At 38.9% G+C, this 9,585-nt stretch overlaps 1 protein-coding gene across 5 annotated transcripts in view; it reads left to right on the top strand.

Annotated features, from left to right (window-relative positions):
* BTBD9 (BTB domain containing 9) overlaps nt 1-9,585 on the top strand; it is a 161,915-nt gene that overhangs the window by 129,974 nt on the left and 22,356 nt on the right. The gene's annotated exons all lie outside the window — the stretch shown is intronic.

Consider the following 9,585-nt stretch of genomic DNA (forward strand, 5'->3'; position numbering starts at 1 on the left):
TAACGTTGTTCTTTTGTTGGGATAACTTCGTAAAGATGACAGAATATGTCCTCTAACTCACTAAATGGGGAATTTATTGGTGTCCATAACTGTTTCTTTGAAGTCATGTGTTTAAATTTATCATTACCGTGTTACAGTGGCCTTCACTAGTGCATTGTTGAGTGCCGCTTGAGGATACGGTTAGAACTTTGTGCACCTTTCTAAAAATGATCACATAATGCTAATGCACTGCAATTGGTCCATAAATGAGGAAAACACAATTAGCCCTTATTTTCTTTAAAAGTGTGTGTGTGTGTGTGTGTGTGTGTGTGTATGAGACACTAATTTAACCTAGTGTTGAATACAAAGAAGCTAGCCAGTTAGTGATTCCTTTAGAGCAGGGGTGCACCACCTGTGGCCCTCCAGGTGTTTCTGGACTACAACTCCCATCAGCCCCAGCCAGCATAGCCGGTGATCAGGGATGATGAGAGGTATAGTCCAACATCTGGAGGGCTGCAGGTTGTGCACCCCTGCTTTAGAGTGCGGCAGGCAGGGGTAGCTTATTTATTTATTAACTTAGAGGGCAATCCAAATCCTGGTTGCCAGCCAGTGGGGATGTATGAAGTGGTGATGCTCCCTCTTCAAGTGCCACTACTGCAAAGGCCCTCTCCCTGCTGTTTATTTAGCTCATTTCATTTGGTGGAAGCACTCACGGAGCGGCTTCTGAAGAAGATCTTAAGGTTCAGGTAGATGCCTAGAATAAAGTGAGAGGTGGTTATCCGAAGTTATCCAGTGAGGTTTTTGGCTAAGTTAGGATTTGTGCTTTGATCTACTTGGTCAAAATATGATATAGTCCAGCTATCAGACTGCACTGGCTCTACTAATCGATTAGTATGAGTTACCTGAAACTATAGTGAATGCAAAAGTTGCTCAGGAGAGTAAATATTTCCTATATCCTTGCATTATATTCTCTTCGTGACATGTTCCTATTTTCTAAACTTTTTTTTTTTTTTTACACTTCTTGGCTGTGGGTGATCTTTTAATCTTTCTTTTGCCCTGCTGGTACCACTAAAGGACAAGTCGTTGCATTTTGTTGCTCATATTCATTTCATCAGCTATCTAAGCAATTGGGCATACATATCTTTGTAGGACTGCATCCCTTGAGTAGGATGGTTGTTGTTACTTACTTGCAGCCAGGGTTTGACTTAAACGTAAGAGGCACTTAGGGAACACAAGGCCCAGTGCTTGCCATCCTATTTTCACTTCTAAGCCTACAGACACCAATATCAGCATATACCCTAGGCGAAGAGTAAGAGAGAGAAAGCAAAAAACTGAAATGAAGCTGTGGTCTCAGGAGCCTGGCGAAGAAATGTATAAAACTGCTTTTTTATTTTAAAAAATCTGGTCATGTTGCTGAGTTTTCTTGGAGATTAGAGCCAAGTTCTTGATGTAGGTTAGCATATTTATATCCCTGTCAGTCACATTAGAAGATCTTTTTACTGAACGAGAGCTGATATATTTTAATCTTGTAAAAAGTGAATCATGTCATTTCACAGAATAAATAATAGCTCCATTAAAATAGAAGCCACAAATGCAGGTAGGTAAATTATTCATCCCTTTAAACTGTATGTGTTGAGTCTCACCCACCCCACCTCGCACCCGCCTGCCACCAGAGAACCAAGGCAGCACTTTAACCTGTTAGAAGCTTAAATGTGGGCAGATTAATGTCTCTAAAGCCACAGATATTACATGCTCCTGCATACATATTTCATACAATGGGAAATTATAAATAAGTCCATAAATTAAACTTGGTGATGGCCTTGGATGGTTTTAACCATTCATTGTCTGATTCTCAACCAGAATCTATGCTGCTTCCTGGGCTAAAGTAATAAACTTGTTACATTTTCAAAGGTATACATTTTTTAACCTAATCAGTGCTTACTGCTTCTGCAAGGTTTATTCAGTACCAAGGATGCTTCACAAAATGCTTATTCTGGGATGTTTTTCCTTTGCGCCCTCCCCCCCCCATACTTGATTTAGCTAAATACAATGTTTGCCTGTATTTACAGTTTGTTGTAATTAGGATCATAGTAAACCAGAATAGTGTTCCATTTTGAGTTCAGCAGCCTGTCGCCAGCAGTGATCATTATCAAATGCTTGAGTGAATATGCAACTAAATGCATAGTAGACAATTACAGGATAGCCCGCTGCTAGGAAAAGTGCTCTCATAATCTGCTATTAGTGGTGAAATTAAGCCCTAATGGCCTTTTGAGTGATACGATGATATTCTCAGTGTTTCAAAAGTGCAATGATACCCATGTAATATTTTGAAACATTTTCCATGCAAAGTTCCGCAAATAACACACTGCTTTCTTGTTCTAGATGAAATTGTAGGCTTACTTTTTAACCATTACATCTGTGTCATGGGAGGCATGTAGGTATATCCCATGTTGAAGCTGTACCATTTAAAGGTCTACAACCTCCCTGTAGGTAGTGTCAAAGGTGCAGGCCTTTGACACAAAATAGTCTGTGGGCAAAATCCAGAGTCTATGATTACATGTTAAAGATATGCATGATTGGCTCTGCCCATCTTATTTATGAACTGTGGAATGAATCCATGGAAAAAGTGGTTCCCGGGACCTGACTACGTCACATGGTAACATTTAACATGTGCCAGGCCCAACAAGGAAAGGGGAACTTAAGAGCTCTGTTGAGGCCTAATTAGTCCAGTATTTTGCCTAAGCTAAGGGAAGTCCACAGGTAGAGGCTTTTACTTAACCTGTGCTTCAGTCTAGTTTATAGAGGCTGGTTTGTATTAGGTCTTGTATTTCAGAGGCCTTATTAAAGTACTGACTGTCCTCCGTAGAAGGCACTACCGCAAATTTAAATGCTAGATACTTTTGCAACTATGATTTAAGGTGGAGCATGATCCTTAGTCAGCCCAAATCTTGTGATGGAAAGAAGTACAGTGGTACCTCTTGTTAAGTACTTAATTCGTTCCAGAGGTCCGTTCTTAACCTGAAACTGTTCTTAACCTGAAGCACCACTTTAGCTAATGGGGCCTCCTTCTCCCGCTGGGCCGCTGGAGTACGATTTCTGTTCTCATCCTGAAGCAAAGTTCTTAACCCGAGGTAATATTTCTGGGTTAGCGGAGTCTGTAACCTGAAGTGTCTGTAACCTGAAGCGTATGTAACCTGAGGTACCATTGTGTGCCAGTTATGCAGCTCAGGGCAGAAACAGACATCATGCGCTTGCTATTCAAAAGCATATCAACTGGGACTTCCCATGTGCCCATAGCGTGATATCTGTAAGCTCTGGCTATGCATCTATTACATTCCTTTCTTTCCCAAAGTTGTGGGTGTTATACTTGCTCTTCTAATCTCAGCTGTGTCCAATGTTTTCAGACAACATTCTCTTCACGCTGCTAGAGCCACTAGAGTTAATGGGTTTTTTTTTTGTTGTTTTTTTTTTTAGGTTTTTAGTCTTGCTTTTGGTGTGTGTTTATTTATTTATTTTTTTTAAATATTTTTTATTGGTTTTTTACACATATAAAAACAATACAAAACAAAACACATACATCAAAAACACACAACAAAAATTGGACTTCCCCATACCTTCCTTTCACCACATCCTTGTTTTAACATTTTTTCAGCAACCCTTCAGTCGGTTTTAGCTCAAATCTCTTTTAAATTTACATAAGATTTACCCTTTACAGCTGTAATTCTCGATTTCTTACCCCTAACATCTTAACAGTCCTCAATTTTACAATAGTTCTTAAGATATATTTTAAATTTTCTCCAGTCCTCCTCCACTGTCTCTTTCCTCTGGTCACGGATTCTGCCGGTCATCTCTGCCAGTCCCATGTATTCCGTCACCTTCGTCTGCCATTCTTCCAGAGAGGGTAGTTCTTGCATCTTCCAATACTTTGCTAGTAAGATTCTTGCTGCTGTGGTTGCATACATAAAAAAATTCTTATCCTTCTTTGGTACCAATTGGCCGACCATGCCCAAGAGAAAAGCCTCCGGTTTCTTAGCAAATGTCCATTTAAGGACTTTCTTAATTTCATTATAGATCATTTCCCAGTAGGCCTTGATCTTTGGGCAGGTCCACCAAAGATGATAGAATGTACCTTCAGTCTCGTTACATTTCCAACATTTATTATTGGGCAAATGATAGATCTTTGCCAGCTTAACTGGGGTCATGTACCACCTATAGATCATTTTCATTATATTCTCTTTCAAGGCACTACATGCCGTAAATTTAATACCGGTGGTCCATAACTGTTCCCAGTCAGCAGCCGCAATATCATGACCTATATCCTGTGCCCATTTAATCATGACTGATCTCACCGTTTCATCCTGTGTATTCCATTTCAGCAGCAAATTATACATTTTAGATAAGTTCTTAGTATTGGATTCTAGCAGTTCTGTTTCTAACTTTGACCTCTCCTCCTGAAAGCCAAGTTTCCTGTCCTGCTTAAATGTCTCATTTATCTGACGATAATGTAACCAGTCTCGAACTTTATGCTTTAGCTTCTCAAAACTTTGAAGCTTCAATGTTTCACCTTCTTGTTCTAAAATTTCAGAATATTTAGGCCAATTTGAGTCCATGTTAAGTTTTTTTTTTTTTTTCCACTTCCTTAGCTTCCATTGGTGATAGCCACCTGGGGGTTTTACTTTCCAATAGATCTTTGTACCTATTCCAAACATTGTACAATGCTTTCCTGAGTTAATGGGTTATTTTAAAGTATCTGCTGCACAGCGAGGAGTCATCTGTTGGTTAGTGCATTAGTATTGGCATAATACCCAAACTTTAACTTTTGTAACACTGTGCCAGCTGTTTGCCAAGTTGCCCCAAACTTAGAGGGGCAGTTTAAATTAAATGAGGAGTTTAGGTCTTTTTCTGTGCAATAATGAACTTTACCATTCAGTATCACTTGTTTTCCCACACAGAAATCAACTCCATCTTTATTTAGCATGGGGAGCAACTAGAGGCTGTTAAAGTAAGAATTCATACATTCATCACACTTAATGCAAGAAACCAGATTCATTCCTATGAGTATCTGTCCCAGCATTCTGTGGTATTTCTGAATGTTCTGAATGTTTGGACACATTTTCCATCCTGTTATTTCAGAACTGCAAGAATACATATGATGGGTAGAGCAGAGGAAGCAGGGTTGGTTTATTTGTTTTTTGTGTCCTCTGGCTTCATCATGCAATAGTTTGTGTGGATTGACTTTGTAGTGCCAATCATATTTGAAGAAGTGCTAATTGCTAGCCGTTAACAAGCTTCTGTTTCTTCATATTTTTCCTCTCTGTCTAATAGTAGTCTGGTTGCCACCTGTCTTTTTGAATAAGGTATCTCAAAGGCTAATTAAAAAAAATCCTGGATCCTATTTAATTATAGCTATTAACTGTGCATTTTCTTTCCAAAAAGTTTGACAATGTTTGTGGAATATTAATCATTTCCTGTTCCTCTGGTGTTTTAGCTCTTTATCCAGTGTGACTCTGAAATTTTTGTTAGTCTTTGGATGTTTTGATTTCTTGATCACTTGCTCAGCATGATTTTGATTTCCTTCAGCATTTTATCAGCCTCCTTTGGGAGAAGTCTGTCTACTTCTACCATCTGCCTCTCATCTTTCTTTGTGAATGGTGAAATAAAGAATGCATTATGTTTTTAGCGATATTTTATGGTGCTTATAAAAATCCCCTCATGCTACCTTTTCAAGCTAATGCTGCCTTCTGTAGTAGCCTCTACTTCCTTAACTGTTTTAAAACTAGTTTTCATTACTTTTCTTAACTGCTTACAAAATGTTCCTTTTCTTCACCATCTGTGCTTTATCCCTCTCATCTAACCTTTGTCATGCTTGGTGATGGCATCTCACCTGTACATTTCCTTTTGGATTCTGTATAATACAGAGTGTAGATTGTTCCATTCTTATTTTGCTTGTCACATGTACCACTTAGCGCATCCAATCTTTACCTTCTTTTGTTTCTGTTTGATTTCCCTCGCAGTTTTCTAAAATGTTACTTGCATCCTCTAATTAAGCTAAAACCCATCTTGTTCTCCTGATCAGCTTCAACCAAAATCTATGTTAATAACACACACACCAAAGCAGCACATATTTCCCATTTTCTTCCGTGTCTGCAGGCTTCATCTAGTAATACCTTAACAGTCATTTTCCTTTTTTGCTGTCAGTCCCCAGATGAAGGCATATGGGGACATGCAAACATACAGTCCTTCAGTGAAGATATTTAAACTGTTCAAGCAAATACATGCATGAAATGGTTCCTTCCATGGAAATGGATAGCGAAGGCATTCTCTTCATGGAAGCTCTGTACAGACACCTCTATCCTGCACCCATAATAGATCCCCAGATCATTTTACATATTTGAAAACGTTTGCTTGGTATTGTTCTTTTGTAGTTCTGCCTGGTGTCTTCAGTTATAGTTGGTAGCACTGTCTCATAATACCCTGACTTTGCAGCACATTTGTTCCGATTTTTTTATTCTGGTACTTTGTCCTTGTATGATTCTATTTTATTGTGTATATGATACATAACCTTTATTATTTTGAGAAGCATTTAATGGAAGATGCTGTTTGGGACAATAATAACAGTGAGTGTAATGATGCTATAACATAACAGAGCCACTCAGATTTGACTCCTGATATCAGGAGTGTACTCAATTACATTGCCTTCCCCAGAAAGTAATGTATTCTTGTCAATTGATCCAGTAACTAAATTCAGGGGTTGGTTTTGGGGCTGTTCTGGTGTTTTGTTTTGTGTCCCCCCCCCCAAAAAAAATTGTGTTGCTGATCATGGCAACTGAAAAAGTGGCAACAGCTGTTGCTTGGGGGGGGGGATGAAAAGTACAAATGATTACAGTATTTTGAGAAGTGTCTTTAATCAAAGCATCTCCACCTCCACTGAAGGGGCATCTCCACCCCCATCGTTCTACCTGGACACTGAGGTCCAGCGCCGAGGGCCTTCTGGCGGTTCCCTCACTGTGAGAAGCCAAGTTACAGGGAACCAGGCAGAGGGCCTTCTTGGTAGTGGCGCCCGCCCTGTGGAACGCCCTCTCACCACATGTCAAAGAGAACAATAACTACCAGACATCTGAAGGCAGCCCTGTTTAGGGAAACTTTTAATGTTTGATGTATTACGGTATTTTAATATTTTGTTGGAAGCTGCCCAGAGTGGCTGGGGAAGCCCAGCCAGATGGGGGGTATAAATAATAAATGACTATTATTATTATTATTATTAATCACGGCAACACATGTGGAAATCACCCTGACAATTGCAGGAAAAGCTATCATATAAATATAGACAGATCTCTCCAAGAAAATAGTGAAGGGACAGCTGAGAATCCTTTAGAAAACAAACAAGAGGGGACTTCCAGTGTGGCAAAATGGGGATCACCATTAAAATGATGATCGCCTGCTGAACAGGGAACTGTTTGCGATGTTGCCACCGCTGTGTTAGGGAGAGTAGGCTACACAAACTTCGCTCCCTGAGCGACCTCTCCCTGGGATCGCTGCCATCTCCCTCAAATAACTGAGACCCCTGAGCCTGTCTCTGCTGTGTTTTGAAGCACCCTCAGGTCTACACTGTTGGATTTTTTGCATTTTTATTTCTCTTCTTCATTGTTTTTAAGATTGAATTGACCCCAGAGTTTGACCTTTGATCCTTTTTAGATTATAAATATACCATAATATAAATTTATTTATTTTAAAATATCAATTGGACTCCTTACTTCAGCTCCTGATTTTAGCCTCCAGTCTGTCTCTCTCTCTCTCTCTCTCTCTCTCTCTCTCTCTCTGTGTGTGTGTGTGTGTGTGTATATCTAACCCTCTCCCTCCCCCTTTGTTTGTTTGTTTGTTTGTCTTTTGTTGCCTAGTTAGCTAGTTTGTTTTCTTCCTTTCCTCACCCCATATATATATATATCCCATCCCCTACCTCTTTCCTCCCATTTATATAACAACCAATTAAATTTGTAATTGTTCTTCACATTTTCTATCAAATTTTTACTTCGACTTTTTGACCCAAGTTTTAGACTGGTCCAGATAAATACTTTGGTGAACTTTAACCTTTCACCCCTCTGCAATCCCAGTTGGAATTGGATACCATCACACTGTTTACAGTGAAAGGATCTTCCCCCCCCCCCCCCCCGCCAGTTACTTAGTTTTTATTTTAGAAAACCTAGCAGCTACACATTCCCATCAGCCTCTTTCTTCCTAAATTCAAACTACGAAACTGTTTCCTTCATCCCCAAGTCAGAGAAGTATGCCATAATAAACATTTCTGGGAATCCGCTGGCCATCAAATGCCACTTAAATAAGCTTTCAAGCCTTCAGGTCGTTTTGCATATCCAGAGACATGCTTGCCACAAAGTATTTTTAAAAATTCAAAGAACATAGTGACTGAAGTTGCATTGGTTTCACACATACTGTAGGGGCTGAATTATCCAGAGAAAATCCAGGGGCTGAGGTAGACAATTCACTGAAGATGTCTGCTCAGTGTACTGTGACTTTCTAAAAGGCTAATCGAATTCTAGGCTGTGGTGGAGGAGGGAGAATATTCTAATAGTCTTGTATAAATCAATGGTATGTCAGTAACTTGTTTTTAGCCTTTTCACTCCCAGAGAGATAACAGGGCCTGGATAAAGCTAAGTGAAATCATAACAGTTTCCAGTCAATGTAAAAGAAGGTTTGGAAAAAGATTTTTAAAAATCTGAAGAAATAAAGTAAATACAAATAAAGTAAAAAATAGTGGTCACGGCAAAAGCTTTATCTTAAAAAACTTCACTGTTATTATTTATTCATTGCTAGTGCCACTCAGCATAGTTAATTGACAATAGCTATCAAATCAACACAGAGGAGCATTTTTTTATATTATAATTTTTACAGAAGAATGTTACAGAGCAGTTATCATCTGAATTATTCATATTAGTATTGTATATTTGCTTTGGTTTTGCATACTATAACATTAAAACCCTTTGAACAATAAGCAAAAGCAGTATCTTTTCTTTTTCTTTTGTAAAGTTGAGCTACAAGCATGTGGGCCAGTTCGGACAGTATTTCTGCCCCTTCACCTGTATGTGATCTGAGTTCAGAAATGTGTGCTTCCTCTCAGGCCCCACACACCATATGTAGAAAGTAGGGCTTTCTTTAAATCAGGGGTGGGGAACCTTTTTTGCCTTGTGGGCCAGACTGTTATCTCCTCTGACCTCACGGGCCAACTTTGGCACATGGATCAATTACTGTATCTTACTTTTAATGTTTAATTATAACAGTTTTTCCTCCTAATAGTTCTATAAGCTTAAATCTTTCAGAGACAAAACCTTACAAAAATAATAATGTTACAACTTCATAAAACACTTTTAAAAGGATTTTTTTAAATCATTTAGATGCAGTGCACTGGCTTGTTCCACAATTTATGCACAAGAGAGCATTCCTCATAACTTTTAAAAATAAGAATTAGATGGAATCTTATTATACATTTGAAATCACTAAACTGTTTTCTGCTTTATAAATCAGCTTGATTTTTAAGGTGCAGGAGTGTTTCTTTGAATGTAGTTGGTACCTTCATCTGAGAAACAAAGAGTT

Source organism: Podarcis muralis, chromosome 3 (genome assembly GCF_964188315.1).
Source record: "Podarcis muralis chromosome 3, rPodMur119.hap1.1, whole genome shotgun sequence".
Lineage (NCBI taxonomy): Eukaryota > Metazoa > Chordata > Lepidosauria > Squamata > Lacertidae > Podarcis > Podarcis muralis.